This window comes from Dendrobates tinctorius, unplaced genomic scaffold (assembly GCF_039654945.1).
Source record: "Dendrobates tinctorius isolate UK_male_01 unplaced genomic scaffold, ASM3965494v1 ptg000230l, whole genome shotgun sequence".
In the NCBI taxonomy this organism is placed as follows: Eukaryota; Metazoa; Chordata; class Amphibia; order Anura; family Dendrobatidae; genus Dendrobates; species Dendrobates tinctorius.
The window spans coordinates 7,688,059-7,708,033 of NW_027361897.1; positions in this window are offsets into that span (position 1 = coordinate 7,688,059).

Consider the following 19,975-nt stretch of genomic DNA (forward strand, 5'->3'; position numbering starts at 1 on the left):
AAAAAAAAAATCTGTGTGGCTGAGGCCTGTATGACAAAGAAGATGTGCTCCCAGCAATTTAATACCTGAGATCTCCCCTACTGTATGACATTAGTAACAGAAGAATTTTTGGGGGCGGGAATGGGAACGTACAACAGCATCAATAACAGGGTGACTATGGGAAGTACAAGATCCAGCCTACAACTATTACTCATCTACCCAACACCAATTACCAGAGAGCGTTTGATGCTCGTCAGAAGGTAGGTGTAACAGATGCCTGTGAGAAATTGGATGCTAAAGAAGCACATAATCACATAATCTAGAAGATATGCTCACAACAATTTCAAACTCAGATGCCGGCTGCTGTATCATGTTTGTAAAAAAATAAAATTTATCAATTTTAAAGTGCAACAGCTCTGCACACAGAACAATTTCAACACCACTAAATGAAAAGGTTGGATATGACAGGCCTTATCACATTCAGTAACAGAAAAAATTATACTTTATTTTTAACCCCTTACTGACATCGGGCACAATAGTACACCAATGTTGGCCTCCCCTTCCGTTGATGAGGGCTCCGGCGGTGAGCCCACATCTTTCCCGGGAAGTGTCAGCTGGTCGCAATCCACCTGCGGCTATAAAGTATTTAAACCTGCACTGACACACGGTGACATTTGAGCCCATACCTGAGGACACCCAGTGCAGACGCTAAGTTCAAGCAGGAGTTCCCACCCTACACTGCCTGTCAAGAAACATATGTATGTTGTATGAATGTAGTATATATGAAGTATGTATGTAGTATGTATGTATGTTGTATATATGTAGTATGTATGTAGTATGTATGTAGGATGTATATAGTACGTATGTTTTTTTTTTTTTTTACGTTCAACACATTAGCCAGATGATGGCACTACTACTATCCCATCATTGGCTAATGTGTCAATCACTGTCATTGTAGCAGGCATAGCCCGATGGGACTACAAGTCTGCCTGCACACACACACAACCCCCAGCAGGCCCGCACAGACCCCCGGTAGGCCCGCACAGACCCCCGGCAGGCCCGCACAGACCCCTGGCAGGCCCGCACAGACCCCGGCAGGCCCGCACAGACCCCCGGTAGGCCCATACAGACCGCCGGCAGGCCCGCACAGACCCCCGGCAGGCCCGTACAGACCCCACCCGCACATACACACACGCACAGTCAATTCAATTCAATTCAAATTCAATTCAAAGAAGCTTTATTGGCAGGACTAAATACACATTAGTTTTGCCAAAGCAAATGTACAAAAGGGAAAAGGGATAGGGACTGTAGGGATGTTGGGTCTCCGCCCACGCACCGCCCACACTCTTCCCCCCTCCCGAACTGGATGTGCAAGGAAAGAAAGGGTTTATTTTCATTCCGATATTTCTGCCCCATTAACTAGCATGGGTTTCTGGTATCGGAATCGGCGATACCCGATATTTTTGGGGTATCGGTCCGATCCAATCCGATCCGATATTTCCCGATATCGGAAGATATCGCTCAACACTAGTGTTGAGCGATACCGTTCAATACCCAAAAATATCGTATCAGATGGTATCGCCCGATACGAAAAAAATATCGGGTATCGCCGATTCCGATACCGGAAGTCCCATTCAAGTTAATGGGACTTCCGGTATCGGAATTAAAAAAAGCCCTTTATTTCCTTGTTGGCTAATTCTACATAATTGAAAACAAATAAGAATCATGTAGAATGTATTGTGGGAGGTGGAGGAGACATTAAAGGCATAGTGGTTTATTCAAATCACATGGCATAGCATTAATTCCAATTTTTTTTTTCAAGATGTTCGGAATTAAAAAGATATTGACTATGTTAACTTTTTTATATTTTGTCAGATATGTATGTTTCACAACTTCCATGCTCTTCACCTTCTTTTGTACTTCTCCCACACTTTCTCCTTCATGATCCGCAGCAGTAGCATTTTTTTCATCAACTTTTTCTTCACCTTATTCATCTTCTTCTTCACCTTCTTCCCATTAATTTTTTTTTCCATTCTTCATATTCTTCTTACTCAGCTATTATTAATTTTCATATGCTATTTCTTCATCTTCTTTCTAGTCTTCTTTTTCTTCATTTTCTTATGGTGACAGGCATTCCTGTAGTACTTATCTATAAAAGTTATAAGATTACACCTTACGTTCTGCCTGTCACAAAAGATTTACAACAGGATTTGTCTGCGTTCAGTTTGGCTTGCAGCAGCAGGCATTTTCCAGGGGCACGACGAGGAGGAACGGACTCACCCCCATTTACTGCTTAGTCTTCTTCTGCTTATAATTTTGATTTCTTCTATGCTGATTTTTAGTCTTGTGCTTAATGTTGTTCTGCTTTCTGTTCTGCTTTTGCTTCTTCTGCTTCTTGTTCTTCTGTCTTTTGTTCTGTATCTTGGTGGTTGTCTTCATGTCCTTTGTCCTCTTGGTCATATTATTTAGGGTCATATTTCTGGTCTTCTTTGGTGTGGTCTTCAGGGTCATCGTCATCAGGGTCGTCGTCATGGAGATCAATACGGATTACCAAAAACAATTTCAAAAGCTTGATCTTGGAAATGTAGCAGAAGGTACAAGAAGGCTGAGAAACTGGCGAGAACCAGCTGACAGTACTGGAACCTGTAGTGGCAGCAGAAGGAACAAGAGCCAATGGCACTACTGAGGAACAGCTGACGGTGCTGGAACCCAGATGGGTAGCAAAAGCTACAAGAGCCAATGGCACTACCGAGGACCAACTGACGGTGCTAGACCACGGTTACTAAGCAAAAGGTACCTGTGCTAAAAAGCACTACCAAGGACCAGCTGACGTTGCTGGACCTCTGATACCGAGATGGAGGCACCTAGGCCAAAGGCTCTGGCGAGAACCAGCTGACAGTGCTGGAACCCGGATGGGTAGCAGAAGGAACAAGAGCCAATGGCACTACCGAGGACCAACTGACGGTGCTGGACCACGGTTACTAAGCAGAAGGTACCTGTGCTAAAAAGCACTACCAAGGACCAGCTGACGTTGCTGGACCTCGGATACCGAGATGGAGGCACCTAGGCCAAAGGCTCTGGCGAGAACCAGCTGACAGTGCTGGAACCCGGATGGGTAGCAGAAGGAACAAGAGCCAATGGCACTACCGAGGACCAACTGACGGTGCTGGACCACGGTTACTAAGCAGAAGGTACCTGTGCTAAAAAGCACTACCAAGGACCAGCTGACGTTGCTGGACCTCGGATACCGAGATGGAGGCACCTAGGCCAAAGGCTCTGGCGAGAACCAGCTGACAGTGCTGGCACCCGGGTCGGTAGCAGAAGGTACCCATCCAAAGCAAAGTAGCCAGGCCGCAAGCCGGCCGCAGTTACCGAAACCCACAGTCCTACTGGGGGTCCATGTCCCATTGGCACTACGGATCCAGCCTTCAGTGCCAGTTCCCGCAGCCCACATAGGAGTCACCTAAACTGTAGGCACCGTAGAGTCGGCTAACCCGGCCGCAAGACGACAGGACAACAGATTGGTGGCATAGTGACCTTGACACTACCCGGAAACAGCAGGCGTGCTGAAAACAGGCTGGGCAACAGGGAGTACCCGTGCCAAAGACACTGCCGAGAACCAGCTGACGGTGCTGGAACCCAGATGGGTAGCAAAAGCTACAAGAGCCAATGGCACTACCGAGGAACAGCTGACGGTGCTGGACCACGGTTACTAGGCAGGAGGTACCTGTGCTAGAAAGCACTACCAAGGACCAGCTGACGGTGCTGGACCTTCGGATACCGAGATAGAGGCACCTAGGCCAAAGGCTCTGGCGAGAACCAGCTGACAGTGCTGGAACCCGGGTGGGTAGCAGAAGGTACCCATCCAAAGCAAAGTAGCCAGGCCGCAAGCCGGCCGCAGTTACCGAAACCCACAGTCCTACAGGGGGTCCATGTCCCATTGGCACTACGGATCCAGCCTTCAGTGCCAGTTCCCGCAGCCCACATATGAGTCACCTAAACTGCAGGCACCGTAGAGTCGGCTAACCCGGCCGCAAGACGACAGGACAACGGATTGGTGGCAAAGTGAAATTGACACTACCTGGAAACAGCTGGCGTGCTGGAACCAGGCTGGGCAACAGGGAGTACCCATGCCAAAGACACTGGCGAGCACCAACTGGCATTGTTGGAGCCCAAGGACAATCATGTTGTAGGCCGAGGCCTACTTGGTGGCAGTTTTAGATTGTTTGTAGGCTACAACAGACTGTCAACGTGCTCCAGTTAGGCATCTGTCTCCACTCTGTTTCCAGGATTTCACGTGACCACCAACACCGCCAGTTTATGCGTACAGTAGCCGTCTGCCCAAACCACACGTGTTCCTGTGTTACTGGGGTTCTGTACTGTAAGCAGATCCCCTGTTGTGTGTCTGCCACTGTCTCCTGCTCTGTCCACATTCCCACCAATTGTAGTGGGAAGGTGGACAGCGCAGGAGACAGTGCCGGACACACATTGGGGGATCTGCTCACGTAACAGAACACCAGGAACACAGGAACAAGTGTGGAATGCGTGGACGGCAAATGTGAGCAGCAACTGGTGGTGTTGGAGGTCAGGGGAAATACTAGAGACAGAGAGGAGACAGAGGCCAAATCAGAGAATCTTTAAATCAGAAGTAGTTACAATTTGGAGGCAGCAGCAGTTTGCCCTCCACACAGCAGGGGATCAGCTGACGTTACCGACCCCCACTTTCACATGAACGAGTGTTTTTTTCTGTGCGGACAGCACTTCCGAGCACCAAGTGGCATTGTTTGAGCCCAGGGACAATCATGGTGTAGGCTGAGGCCTACTAGGAGCCAGGTGTAAATCGGAGGTATGCTGACCTTGGAGGGAGCAGGACACTTTGCCCTCCACACAGCAGGGGATCAGCTGACGTTACTGAACCCCACTTTCACATGAACAAGTGTTTTTTTCTGTGTGGACAGCACTTCCGAGCACCAACTGGTGTTGTTGGAGCCCAGGGACAATCATGGTGTAGGCCGAGGCCTACTTGGTGGCAGTTTTAGATTGTTTGCAGGCTACAACAGACTGTCAACGTGCTCCAATTAGGCATCTGTCTCCACTCTGTTTCCAGGATTTCACGTGACCACCAACACCGCCAGTTTATGCGTACAGTAGCCGTCTGCCCAATCCACACGTGTTCCTGTGTTACTGGGGTTCTGTAATGTCAGCAGATCCCCTGATGGGTGTCTGCCAATGTCTCCTGCTCTGTCCACGTTCCCACCACTTGCAGTGGGAAGGTGGACAGCGCAGGAGACTGTGGCGGACACACATTGTGGGATCTGCTGACATTACAGAACCCCAGTAACACAGGAACACGTGTGGAATGCGCGTACGGCAACTGTGAGCAGGAACTGGCGGTGTTGGAGGTCAGGGGAAATACTAGAGACAGAGTGGAGACAGAGGCCAAATCAGAGAATGTTTAAATCAGAAGTAGTTACAATTTGGAGGCAGCAGCAGTTTGCCCTCCACACAGCAGGGGATCAGCTGACGTTACAGAACCCCACTTACACATGAGCGAGTGTTTTGTCTGTGCGTACAGCACTTCTGAACACCAACTGGCGGTGTCGGAGCCCAGGGAAAATCAGGTAGTAGGCCGAGGCCTACTTGGAGCCAGGTGGAAATCTGAGGTACTTTGAGTTTGGAGGGAGCAGGACACTTTGCCATACACACAGCAGGGGATCAGCTGACGTTACCAAACCCCACTTACACATGAACAAGTGTTTTTTCTGTGTGGACAGCACTTCTGAGCACCAACTGGCAGTGTCGGAGCCCAGGGAAAATCAGGTAGTAGGCCGAGGCCTACTTGGAGCCAGGTGTAAATCTGAGGTACTTTGAGTTTGGAGGGAGCAGGACACTTTGCCATACACACAGCAGGGGATCAGCAGACGTTACCGAACCCCACTTACACATGAACAAGTGTTTTTTCTGTGTGGACAGCACTTCTGAGCACCAACTGGTGGTGTCGGAGCCCAGGGAAAATCAGGTAGTAGGCTGAGGCCTACTTGGTGGCAGTTTTCGATTGTTTCTACACTACTACTAACTGTCAACGTACTCCAATTAGGCCTCTGGCTTCACTCTGTTTCGAGTATTTCCTCTGGCTTCCAACCACGCCAGTTGCTGCTCTGAAATGTCGTCTGCACAACCAACACTTGTTCCTGTGTTACTGGGGTTCTGTAACAGCAGCTTCTCCCTAGAGGTGAGTCAGGCAATGTCTCCTGCTCTGTCCACTTTTCCACTACAAGTAGTGGGAATGTAGACAAAGCAGGAGACATTGCCGGACTCACCTCTGGAGATGAGCAGATGTTACAGGACCCAGGTAACACAGGAACAAGTATTGATTGTGCAGACGGCACTTGAGAGCTGAAACAGGCGGTGTTGTAGGCCGGAGGAAATACTCAAAACAGAGTGGAGACAGAGGGCAAATCAGAGAACATATTAAATCAGAGGTAGTCAGAAGTTGTAGGCAGCAGGAGAGTTTGCCGTACACACAGCAGGGGTTCAGCTGACGTTACCGAACCCCACTTACACATGAGCGAGTGTTTTGTCTGTGCGTACAGCACTTTTGAGCACCAACTGGCGGTGTCGGAGCCCAGGGAAAATCAGGTAGTAGGCCGAGGCCTACTTGGAGCCAGGTGTAAATCTGAGGTACTTTGAGTTTGGAGGGAGCAGGACACTTTGCCATACACACAGCAGAGGATCAGCTGACGTTACCGAACCCCACTTACACATGAACAAGTGTTTTTTCTGTGTGGACAGCACTTCTGAGCAACAACGGGCGTTGCTGTAGCCCAGGAAATAAAGTTCAGGTCATAGAAACATGAACACAACACGAGACCTGGATCCTGTAGCCAGCCAATTATTTATTGTGGAAGAGGACTGGCAAATTCAGATGAGATCCAGGCCTTGTTCATTTTCACTAAAGTAAGCCGGTCATCATTTTCGGCGGATAGTCACGTGCGACGGTCTGTTACCACACCACCTGCAGCACTAAAGACACTTTCCAATAATACACTGGCAGCAGGGCAAGCCAGCACCTCCAATGCATACTGGCTAAGCTCTGGCCATGTATCCAGCTTAGAGACCCAAAACTTGAACGGGGAAGAGCCATCTGGGAGTACACTAACAGGGCAAGACAAGTAGTCTGTCACCATCTGACGGAAACGTTGCCTCCTGCTGACTGGAGCCGTCTGTGATGGTGTAGCCGTTTGTGGCGGTCCCACAAAACTTTTCCACATTTGGGCCATACTGGCCATGCCTTGTCCTGCGGCACTGCCTCTGCTACCTCTTTGTGCAGAGCTTCCTCCACTGCCTCTACCCACATGGCTGCTTTGAAAAGCACTACCAGCAACACTTGCGGGGGGAATGGAGAACATGATGGCCTGCACAAGTGTTTCTTGGTACTCCCGCATTTTACTCTCCCGGTTCAACTGTGGTATGAGGCTTTGTAAGTTGTCCTGGTAGCGAGGATCTAAGAGGGTGTACACCCAATAATCAGCCGTGTGGAGAATGTTGGCGATGCGGCGGTCATTTAACAAGCACTGCAGCATGAAATCAACCATGTGCTGCAGACTGCCAACTGGACCGGAAACGCTGTCCCCAGCTTGAGGCAGCATCTCAGCCTGCTCAGCATCACCCCACCCTCGCTGTACACACTGACTACTAGAGCCTTGAGTACCTCCCTCCTCTGGAGAGATGTGTTCCTCCTCCTCCATTGACTCCTCGTCATCCTCCTCACTAAGTGTCCCCTGCCTGGGCCTTTGTGTGGAAGCACGTTGCGCAGACTTGCCAGAAGCAGATGGCATTTCTGACTCCTCATCCTCGACCTCTTCAAAAACCTCCTCACTCAGTGCTTGTAAGGTTTTTTGAAGCAGACAGATAAGGGGGACAGTCATGCTGACTAGTGCATCATCTGCACTGGCCATCCGCGTGGAGTCATCGAAGGCACGCAAAACTTGGCAGATGTCCCTCATAGTGGCCCACTCAGTGGTGGTGAAGTGTGTCCGGCGCACAGTGCGACTTGTTTGCGCCTGATGCAGCTGGTACTCCATTACTGCTGCCTGCTGCTCACACAACTGCTCCAACATATGTAACGTTGAATTCCACCTGGTGGGGAGGTCACATATGATGCGATGTTCTGGCAGGTGGAATCGGCGTTGCAGAGATGCAATGCGTGATCTTGCCATGCTGGAACGCCGCAAGTGAGCACACTCTAGGCGAACCTTGTGCAGCAGTGCATCAAGATCCGGATAGTCCCTCAGAAAGCTCTGCACGACCAAATTGAGCACGTGTGCCAGACATGGTATGTGAGTGAGGTTGCCTAGGCCCAGAGCTGCCACTAGATTTTGGCCATTGTCACTCACTACCAAACCTGGCTGGAGATTCGCTGGCACAAACCACACATCGCTCTCCTGCTTGATGGCATTCCGGAGCTCCTGTGCTGTGTGGCTCCGATTCTCCAAAGAAATTAATTTGAGGATGGCCTGTTGACATTTGGCCACACCTGTGCTCATATCTGGCCTAACAGGCTCATGCAGTGCTGATTCCGAGGAACTAGAGTAGGAGGAGGACTCAATATGTACAGACTGCATTCCTGCAATCCTTGGAGTTGGCAGAATATGTACAGAGCCACTCTCCAGATCTGTACCCAGCTCCACAACATTGACCCAATGGGCAGTGAGGGAAAGGTATCGTCCATGTCCATGGCTACTGGTCCACGCATCGGTGGTCAGGTGGACCTTGCTACTGACGGTGTTTAGTAGCGCATTTTTAATTTTTCCCTCCACATGCTTTTGCAGGGCAGGGACGGTTTGCCTGCTGAAATAAAAGCAGCTGGGCACATTGTATTGTGGAACTGCCAATGACATCAAGTACCGGAAGGTGTCAGTCTCCACCAGCCTGAATGACAGCATCTCAAGGGCCAGTAGTTTGGCAATGCCGGCATTCAGAGCCAGTGCTCGGGGATGCTTTGCCGAGTATGGCCACTTTTTCTCCCATGCCTGTGCTACCGATTGCTGGTGAGTGGCCTGGGAGTGTGCTGATGACTGAGAACGTGGTTCAGTGGGTGGAATTTCACTGGGTCTCTGGACAACAGTGGCAGAGGTTCTTCCATGGCGTTCCAGTGAGGAAGCCGAACCAGCTGTGTGTGAGCTGGAGGAAGAGGCCCCAACACGAGCTGAAGAGGTGGTAGGTGCTGCTGAAGGTTGGCCTACATCTTCAGTGTGTCTGTGTAACTCCACCTCGTGCTTGGTACGCACATGTTTTCACATATTTGTGGTATTGAGGTTGCTCACATTTTTCCCTCGTTTAACTTTCTGATGACACAGCTTGCATTTGACAAAGCAAATGTCATCTGCAACTGTGTCAAAAAAATACCACGCACTGCAAGTCCTGGGAGCGCCCGTTTTCTGTTCTGGAAGAGGATTGCTCCTCACGGTTGCCAAAGTGGAGGCTACAGGCAACCAAGTCTGTCCCCGCCCTCTCCCTCCTCTTTTGGCCGTTCGGGGAATCTCTTCCTCAGAGCTGCTCCCAGCACCTTCCTGTGACTGACGCCATGATGGGTCAAGGACCTCATCATCTCCACTCCCCTCTTCAAGCACCGGCTGGTCCTGGGTTGTCTCGCCAGCACTGTATGCACCAGAAATTGGCAACTGAGTCTCATCATCATCAGATGAGTACTGAAGTGTGCTGACAAAAGGCACTGGCCCACCCGCCTCTTCAGATTCAGAGGGACAAAGCAGTTGCGCATCACTGCATACTCCCTCTTCTTCACGCTCTAGAATGCTGCTTGGCTGGCCACCTCTTTCCAAGCCAACAGATTCTGAGTACAGAAGTAAAGATTGAGATGGCTCCTGTCCAGGGCTCTCAGACTGCCTGGGCAATTTGGCAGGTGGTGAAGAGACAGATGGTTGCTCTTCAGTGCTCTGGCCCTGGGAGGATGCGGAAGTCATTGAAGTGGATACGTTAGCTGCCATCCATCCGACAACGGCTTCAATTTGTTCGTCACGCAGCAGTGGGGTACGGCGAGGTCCTACAAAGCTGCGCATGAAGGACTGTTGCCTGGTAAAAGTGGGGGATGCCGGGTCACTGGTGGCTGCAGCAGACACCGAATCCCCACGTCCTCTCCCTGCTGAATCCCCCCGTCCTCTCCCTGCTGAAACTCCACGGCCACGACCACGTGCCTTACTCCCTGCCTTCTTCATCTTGGTAGACTGATAAAGATAGGCAGAAAAGTGAAAAAGGGGGGGGCTTAGTGTTCTTATTCCTGAACACCTGCTAACCAGTATAAGAAACACTAATTTGGCTAAGAGTGTGTGTACTACACTTTAATATGATCTAATGTGGCCTACACAACTCTAAAGTGGAGTGTTTGGTGAACTTTATTTCCTTTTTTTTTTTGGGGGGGGAAAATAAAAGGATGTGACCAAAGTTTGAAAGCTATAGTATCGCAAACTTTTTGGAGCGATTACAATGCAGGAAGCTAACCTACAATGCAATTGATGAGGCTCCAAAAAATAGGGTGATACTAGTCTGGCTGGCCCTGAAGGGCACAAGCCAGCAAAAAGGCCCCTCTATCTAATCCTATATAGTGTTTGCAACCAACCAATGACAATGGATGCGGATGGAAGCACACTAATATAGGAGCAAAAATCTGGACAAATTAGCTGCAAAAAAAGGACTATGTATGAGGCAGTGACGCACGCTGAGCGGACTACAACCAGCGGTGGCTGTAGAACACACTGCAACGTGAGCTGCACTCACACACAGAGAGACCTATCAGACAGCCAAAAACAGTGCAGAGAAATGGGCTATAGCACTGAAAGGCTGCTGAAAGGCTCCACTGTCCACTCCTTTAGTGTTTGCAACCAACGTATATGGATACGTATGGAAGCACACTATACAGGAGAAAAAAAAAGCAGCAATAAAAGAAAAATGTGTATGAGGCAGAGACACACGCTGGGCGGCCTACAAGCAGATGTGCCTGCAAGCAGACGTGCCTGCAGGACACACTACACAGCGTGGGTCTGCACTCACACAGCCCTTGCAGACAGCTATTAAAACAGCGCTGCTGGGCTAAAAAAATGCTACAGTGGTGGATTATGTAGCCTGGGTAGAGCAATAGATATGTTTGATGATCGCTATTTCTAACTGTCCTTCACAGTCTTCAACAGCAGCCTGTCCCTAACTGAATTCACAGCAGAGTGAACCCGAAATTGCGGCTGCTGCGGTTTTTATAGTGCATCATGACATCATTTCAGCAGCCAATCACAGCCATGCCAGTAGTTAACATGCCTACATGCCTAACAGGATGTGCCCACACTTCTGAGGATCCCCATTGGCTGAATCAAATCGAGCGGGCTCCAAGCATTATGGGAACTTCCGATTCCGGTATTCGATATGAAAAAAGTATCAGAACTAAGTATCGGAATTCCGATACAGCGAATATTGGCCGATACCCGATATTTGCGGTATCGGAATGCTCAACACTACTCAACACTATATACCACCTTACACGGTGACATAGAGGAAGGTACAGATGACATTGAAGACGAGGTCATTGATGACCCAGTTGTTGACCCGGATTGGTATCTATTGGGGGAAGAGGGTGCTGGTGACAATAAGTCAGAACAGGCGAAGGATCCGAAGCAGGCATCGTCATCGCAGCAGCGGTTATCCGGCAGGCCCGTAGCTGTCAAAAAACTTGGCAAGAAAACTAAAAAAGTTGCAGGACAGCTTGGCCAGATGGTCAAATTAGCACAGCATGCAAGCCCTGAAAATTTGTACCATAGTTGGAAGAGTGCAGTGTGGCACTTTTTTGAACAAAATCCTACTGATGACGCAAAGGTTATCTGTAAGAAGTGCCAAAGGACCTTTAGCAGAGGGAAAAATCTAAGAAATTTGAATACCAGTTGCATGCTTAGACATTTAACCAACATGCACTTGCAAGCATGGATGGACTACAAAAGCTCAGGTAGCACATGTGCACCTGCTCCGACTGAAGTTAGCCGGCAACGCTCCATCGCTTCCCCCACTGTAAGGCCACCGCTAAGCACACCACAATCAAGAAATGTTGAGATGTCGTCGCTACGCCAAACCAGTCAGGCAATCACAATATTTTCGTGAGGAAACACTGAATTGAGGCCATCAACACCCTCACCATCACCAACCCCTTCTCAGTCCATCATGTCAAATGCTAGTTCCCCCATATGCAGCTCACGAGTCTAGCTCACCCTACCACTGGCTTTGAACGCTTACATTGCCAAACTGATTTCATTAAAGATGATGCCCTTCCGTTTGGTAGAAAGCGAAGCTTTCCGAGAGCTCATGGCCTACTCTGTCCCAAGCTATGACCTACCAGTCGGCAATTCTTTTCTCGAAAATCCATCCCTGCTCTCCACCAGCATGTGAAAGACCGCATTGTCCATGCAGTAAAAAAATCAGTGAGTGGAAAGGTGCACCTCACAACAGATGCATGGACCAGTAGGCGTGGCCAGGGTCATTACGTCTCCATCACTGAGCACTGGGTTCATGTGGTGGATGCAGGCTCCACAGGGGACAGCGGCGGTGGAACAGTGCTGCCTAGCCCACGGTATAGGAAACAGTTGGCTGTAGGCATTCAACCCTCTTCCCCCTCTTCCACCAGAAGCGAAAGCTCGTTGACGGAGCGCAGTCGCACGAGCACTCCATCCACATCTGTCAGTGTTGCACACGAGGTGTCCTATTATAGAACAGCTAGTGGTAAGCGGCTGTTTTAAAGATGATGTCTTTGGGCAACAGTAGACACACCGCGGAGGTACTGGCCGACTACTTGCATCGACAAACTGAGCAGTCTACATCTTGAGTCAGGCAAGGTAGTCAGTGATAATGGGTGGAATTTTGTGGCAGCCATAGCCCTTTCGAAACTCACCCACATACCTTGCCTGGCTCAGACCTTGAACCTGGTGGTGCAGTGCTTTCTAAACAATTATCCGGAGTTAATAGCCCTGCTCCATAAGGTGCGAAGACTGTGCTTGGACATCTTTTGCTCAAGCGTCCACTCCAGTCGTATGCAGAAGCTGAAGCGATCACTCAACCTCCCCAAGCACCGCCTAATCATAGACGTTGCTACAAGATGGAACTCCACCATGCACATGGTTGAGAGGCTGTGCGAACAGAGGAAGACTGTTATGCATTTGTGGGAGAATACACAGGCAGGCAGGTTGAGGGCAGACATGGAATTGTCGAGTGTGCAGTGGTCAAAGCTGTAAGACATCTGTAAAGTCCTTCAGTGTTTTGAGGAATGCACACGGCTGGTAAGCACAGACGACGCCATCATAAGCATGAGCATACCACTTATGTGTCTGCTCATGCAAACTTTGATGCACATCAAGGTTCAGGCATCTGCAGCTGAGGAGCAACAGGAGGAGGAGGAGGAAGCCTTGATGACAGTCAGCCATTGTCTGGTCAGGGAACTGGCGTGGACGAGGTGGAGGAAGAAGAGGAAGATGAGGAGGATGAGGGGGATGATTATTTTGGGGAGGAGGATGCTTCTTAGGGGGCAACAGAACATGTGGGCGTGCGAAGGTCAGGTACAGGGTTTTTGCGTGACTGGAGGGATGTGGATTTGTCAGAAAGTGCTCCTCCACCCACCACTGGCAGTGCAGCATTGACACGTGGAACATTGGCCCACATGTATGACTATGCCTTGCGGATCCTAAAAAGGGACCCCCGCATTGCCAAAATGATGAAGGATGACGACTACTGGTTGGCCAGCATCCTCGATCCACGCTATAAAGGCAAATTACACAACATCATGCCACAGGAGAACCTAGAGCTAATATTGGCTAACAAACAAGCAACTCTGGAAAACAGGTTGTTTGAGGCATTCCCAGCACACAGCAGTGGAGCTGGTTCTCCCACGAGTCATAGTGGGCAAAATGGAAGAGGTGTTCGTGGTGCACAGAGCCGAACTGGCGTTGGAGACAGGGGTTTCCTGACCATGTTGTTGTCTGATTTCTCAAGTCCCGCACACACGACAGCTAATACAGAATCGATTGCAAGTGACAGGAGGCAGCAGTTGTCAACTATGGTTACAAACTACTCCACCTCCCATATCGAGGTTCTCCCTCACAGGTCATTCCCCTTTGATTATTAGGCCTCAAAACTGGACACATGGCCTGAATTGGAACAATATGCCTTACTAGAGCTCGCTTGCCCTGCTGGTAGTGTGCTGTCTGAAAGAGTCTTCATTGCTGCTGGATCAATCCTGACAGAAAAAAGGACCCATCTGTCGACCCAAAATGTTGATGATCTAACTGTAAGGTACACCTGGGGTGGACCCGCTAGACCGTGGCAACGAACCTCCCGGGGGCGAGCTGACCAGGTGGACCACCCCCTATACAGGGAGCGTTTGGGGCAAACCCGCGGGTAACTATTACCACGGCAGCTGGTACCCTGGAGAGTAACGACAGACAGACAACTAGAGCCGGGTTGGGGGTACAGGACTGACGGTACCGGCTTGGAGACACAGGACAGGCGGGCACGGCTGGGAGACACAGGACAGGCGGGCACGGCTGGGAGACACAGGACAGGCGGGCACGGCTGGGAGACACAGGACAGGCGGGCACGGCTGGGAGACACAGGACAGGCGGGCACGGCTGGGAGACACAGGACAGGCGGGCACGGCTTGGAGACACTGGACCTAGGAAAGAGGAAAAAGGAGAGGTGAACGAGCTACGGATGGACAGGACGCGATAGCGAGCAAAGAGGGCGGCCAAAATCACTAGGGAAAAGCAGTGATACTCAGGCACCGCTGGCAGGAAGAGGCGGCCAGATATAGGGGCTAGTAGGAGGACTTCCGGGTCGTGACCTAAGGTGGAGGAGGAGCAGGCGCGCGTCCTCAGGAGGAGGAGGGGGAGCGCGCGTGCCCAGGCACAGTATGTGCGCGCGCCCGCCGAGCAGGGGGGGCGGGAGCGTGCACCCGGCGCGGTCCGGAAGACCGGACGAAGGGGACCGCCGGACAGAGAAGAGGAGCCGGGGAGGACCGAGGACGGCGGCGCAGAGGGAAGCAGGATGCCGGGGGAAGGGTAAGCTGCGGCCGGGAGGAGGCAGAGAGAGGAGCGCGCGGCAGCCGCCGCGTGACAGTACCCCCCTCCTTACGCGCCCCCCTCCGCAGTCCGGAAAAGAATTTGGCCAAGATTCGAGGGGCCTGGATGTTCTCTTGGGGCTCCCAGGACCTCTCCTCGGGACCAAAGCCCTTCCAATCAACCAAGAAAAAGGTTCTCCCCTTTTGCTTCCTCATGGCCAAAATATCTTTAACCTCAAATACATCGTCTGCGGAGACAGGCGGAGGTGAGTGAGGGGCTTTAGAAAGGAAACGATTGAAGACGACTGGTTTTAGCAAGGACACATGAAAGGCATTAGGGATACGGAGAGAGGCAGGAAGCCGTAGTTTATAGGAGACATCGTTAATACGGGACAAGATCTCAAAAGGTCCAATATAACGGGGACCCAGTTTATGGGAAGGGACCTTGAGGCGAATAAACTTGGAGGCCAGCCAAACTTTATCACCAGGGTGATATGGCGGAGCATCCAGGCGTCTTTTGTCGGCGTGTCTCTTAACTCTGTTACGTACCAACTCGAGAGCGGCCTTGGTCTCCTGCCAGATCCTGGAGAATTCCCCGGTCAGAAGGTCAGCCGCCGGTACACCCGAGACAGGAGGAACCGGTAGAGGTACACCAGGATGTTGCCCATAGACGATAAAGAAAGGGGACTTGCCTGAAGACTCGCTGGCGTGGTTATTATAGGCGAACTCAGCCCACGGGAGAAGTTCAGCCCAGTCGTTCTGGTGGACATTGGAAAAATGCCGGAGGTAGTTCACCAAGCACTGATTTGTCCGTTCGGCCTGACCGTTGGACTGGGGGTGGTAAGATGAGGAGAAGTCGAGAGTGACATCCATTGATCTGCATAGGGCTCTCCAGAAGCGAGAGGTAAATTGGACTCCTCTGTCAGAAACAATATGTTGGGGCAGTCCATGAAGACGGAAGATGTGCTGAACAAAGATCTTCGCCAAGGCTGGAGCTGATGGTAAGCCGGAAAGGGGAACGAAGTGTGCCATCTTAGAAAACCTATCAACCACCACTAGGACGACTGTACAGTTGGCAGAGTGGGGTAGGTCCGTAATAAAGTCCATGGCAATGTGTTGCCAGGGGGACGAGGGTATAGGAAGCGGGTGTAGAAGCCCAGAAGGTAACTGCCTAGGCACCTTGATCTTGGCACAGGAGAGACAGGAGGCGACGAAATCCCGGACATCCTGGGGAAGAGTCGGCCACCAGTAGTAGCGGGATACCAGGTGAAGTGTCTTCTTAATCCCGAGATGGCCAGCCAGCTTGGAAGCATGTCCCCAGTGAAGGATTCGTCCTCGGTCCTTCTCCGGCACAAAAGTCTTGCCAGGTGGAGGTGAGAGAAGAGAAAGTGGTGCCACCGTGATGAGCCGGGATGGATCCAAGATATGCGTGGGTTCTTCTTCGACATCTGAGGGAAGGAAGGATCTGGACAAGGCGTCAGCTTTGAGGTTCTTGTTGCCTGGGCGAAAATGTAGATCAAAATCGAATCGAGCGAAGAACAGAGACCACCTGGCCTGGCGTGGGTTGAGTCTCTGCGCAGACCGAAGATAAGCTAGATTCTTATGATCTGTGAAGATTGTGAAGGGATGTGCGGCGCCCTCCAATAAGTATCTCCACTCTTCTAGAGCTAACTTGATGGCCAGCAGTTCTCGGTCCCCTATGGAATAATTCCGCTCTGGGGTGGAAAAGGACTTGGAAAAGAAGCCGCACGTGACGAGTTTACCGGAAGAAGATTTTTGAGACAAAACCGCTCCGGCTCCAGTTGCTGATGCATCCACTTCGAGGACGAACGGTTTGTTGGCCTCAGGACGATGGAGTATGGAAGCCGTGGTAAAAGCTCGTTTTAGAGATAGGAAGGCCTCCTCTGCTTCAGGGGTCCAGACGTGCGGGTTGGCTCCTTTACGAATCAAAGATGAGATAGAGCCGGCCAATGAGGAAAAATGAGGGATGAACTGCCGATAATAATTTGCGAAGCCGAGAAATCGCTGAACGGCTTTCACCCCTTGGGGACGTGGCCAGTTGAGCACGGCAGACACCTTCGCCGGATCCATACGCAGGCCGAAGTCGGAGATGATATATCCCAAAAATGGAAGGGAGGACTGTTCAAAGACGCACTTCTCCAATTTGGCGTACAGGCGATTCTCCCTCAATCGGAACAACACTCGGCGGACATCTCTTCTGTGGGTGGACAGATCGGGAGAGAAGATCAGGATATCGTCAAGGTATACAACCACACTGGAGTACAGAAGGTCTCGGAAGATGTCGTTCACGAATTCTTGAAAAACTGCGGGAGCGTTGCACAACCCGAAGGGCATGACGAGGTACTCGTAGTGTCCATCCCTGGTGTTGAAGGCGGTCTTCCATTCATCTCCGGAGCGAATACGGACGAGATTATAGGCTCCACGGAGATCCAATTTAGAGAAGATTCGCGCACCTCGCAGCCGGTCGAACAGCTCGGGGATGAGAGGCAGAGGATATCTGTTCTTGATGGTAATCTGGTTAAGACCTCGATAGTCAATACAGGGGCGGAGAGACCCGTCCTTTTTCTTAACAAAAAAGAAGCCAGCCCCAGCGGGAGAAGAAGACTTTCGGATGAAGCCTTTGGCCAAATTCTCTTGTACATATTCAGACATGGCCTGGGACTCGAGTGGACTCAAGGGATAGATTCGCCCCCGGGGCGGAGTCGAGCCGGGAACAAGCTCGATGGGGCAATCATATTGCCGATGCGGTGGAAGAGCCTCTGCCTCTTTCTTATCAAAGACATCTGAAAAAGCCCAATAGACCGAGGGCAAATCCGCAGGACCCGAGACAGGAGACGAGCATTTGAGGGGTGGTACTGGACGAAGACATCTAGTCTGGCAAACGCAGCCCCAGCGAAGGATGTCTCCGGTCCGCCAATCTAGGACAGGTTCATGCATCCTCAACCACGGAAGGCCCAGGAGCAAGGTGTGGGATAGAGATGGCAGCACGAAGAAGGTTATTCTCTCACGGTGCAGGACCCCGATCTGTAATTCCAGCTCTTCAGTGACCAACGTTACGGTCTCGCGCAAGGGAATCCCGTCGACTGAGGCTAACTGCCGGGGAACCTCCAAGGACCTAACAGGTATCCCCAATCTCTTCACCGCCTCGAGTTGGATGAAATTACCAGCAGCCCCTGAGTCAATATAGGCTAGCTCCGAGAAACGTTTGGATCCCTGGATAAACAAAACAGGAAGGGTCAAAGGTAGAGAGGTGTCGAAGGCACCTAGGGAGGCCTCTCTTACCTGTCCTAGGCGGAGGAGTTTCCCGGCCTCACAGGGCAGGAACGTAGAAGGTGGGAGGCACTGCCACAATAGAGACAGAGACCATGAGTGAGTCTCTCCTGGCGGCGTAGCTCTGCGGGCCTGAGTCGGTCAACCTGCATGGGTTCAGGGGCTGACGCCGAGGTGGAAGGCCGGGCGCGGGGAGGACTGCGCATCGGAGGAGAGAACCGAGTGGGTCTTCTCTCCCTGACGGCCTCGCGGGAACGCTCGCGGAAACGCAGGTCAATTCGCGTTGCCAGCGAGATGAGATCTTCCAAAGAAGTAGGTGTATCCCTGCCTGCCAACTCATCCTTGATTCGGGGCGACAAGCCACGCCAAAAAGCCCCTACTAAAGCCTCATTGTTCCATCCTAGTTCAGAAGACAACGTACGGAACTGGATGGCGTACTGTCCCACAGAGAGAGCACCCTGGCGAAGGCAGAATAAGGACTCGGTAGCGGAGACCAGACGCCCGGGCTCATCAAAGACCTTGCGGAATGTCTCCAAGAAGGTTGCGAGCTGGGAGACTATCGGGTCATCTCGCTCCCACAAAGGATTCACCCAAGCCAATGCCTCACCCTCTAAGTGGGAAATCATAAAGGCCACCTTGGCCCGGTCGGAGGGATACTGCAGGGGTGCCAGCTCGAAGTGCAACTGACACTGGTTAATGAACCCCCGACAGAGCTTGGGATCCCCACTATAGCGTGGGGGTTTAGCCAAGCGGGGCGAGGACTGGGAAGCTGCCGCAGGCACAGGGACAGCGGCCGCCGTCTGTAGAGCTAGAAGGCGGTTATCTACAGAAGCTATGTAGTTTAAAATATGGGCCTGGGTGTCGCGCTGCTGAGCAAGCTCCTGCTGTAAGCCGGAGATTTGGGAGGCAATCCCCGGATCGGAGGTTTGCAGAGATGAAAGTCTGGACTCCATCGACTTGAGGAACGACATGATCCTCGCCTGATTCTCACGAAGGAACAAAAGTTCCTTTTGGGTCGGGGTCGGGGTACCAGCGGAATCCATGGCCTGAGTATTCTGTAAGGTACACCTGGGGTGGACCCGCTAGACCGTGGCAACGAACCTCCCGGGGGCGAGCTGACCAGGTGGACCACCCCCTATACAGGGAGCGTTTGGGGCAAGCCCGCGGGTAACTATTACCATGGCAGCTGGTACCCTGGAGAGTAACGACAGACAGACAACTAGAGCCGGGTTGGGGGTACAGGACTGACGGTACCGGCTTGGAGACACAGGACAGGCGGGCACGGCTGGGAGACACAGGACAGGCGGGCACGGCTGGGAGACACAGGACAGGCGGGCACGGCTGGGAGACACAGGACAGGCGGGCACGGCTGGGAGACACAGGACAGGCGGGCACGGCTGGGAGACACAGGACAGGCGGGCACGGCTGGGAGACACAGGACAGGCGGGCACGGCTTGGAGACACTGGACCTAGGAAAGAGGAAAAAGGAGAGGTGAACGAGCCACGGATGGACAGGACGCGATAGCGAGCAAAGAGGGCGGCCAAAATCACTAGGGAAAAGCAGTGATACTCAGGCACCGCTGGCAGGAAGAGGCGGCCAGATATAGG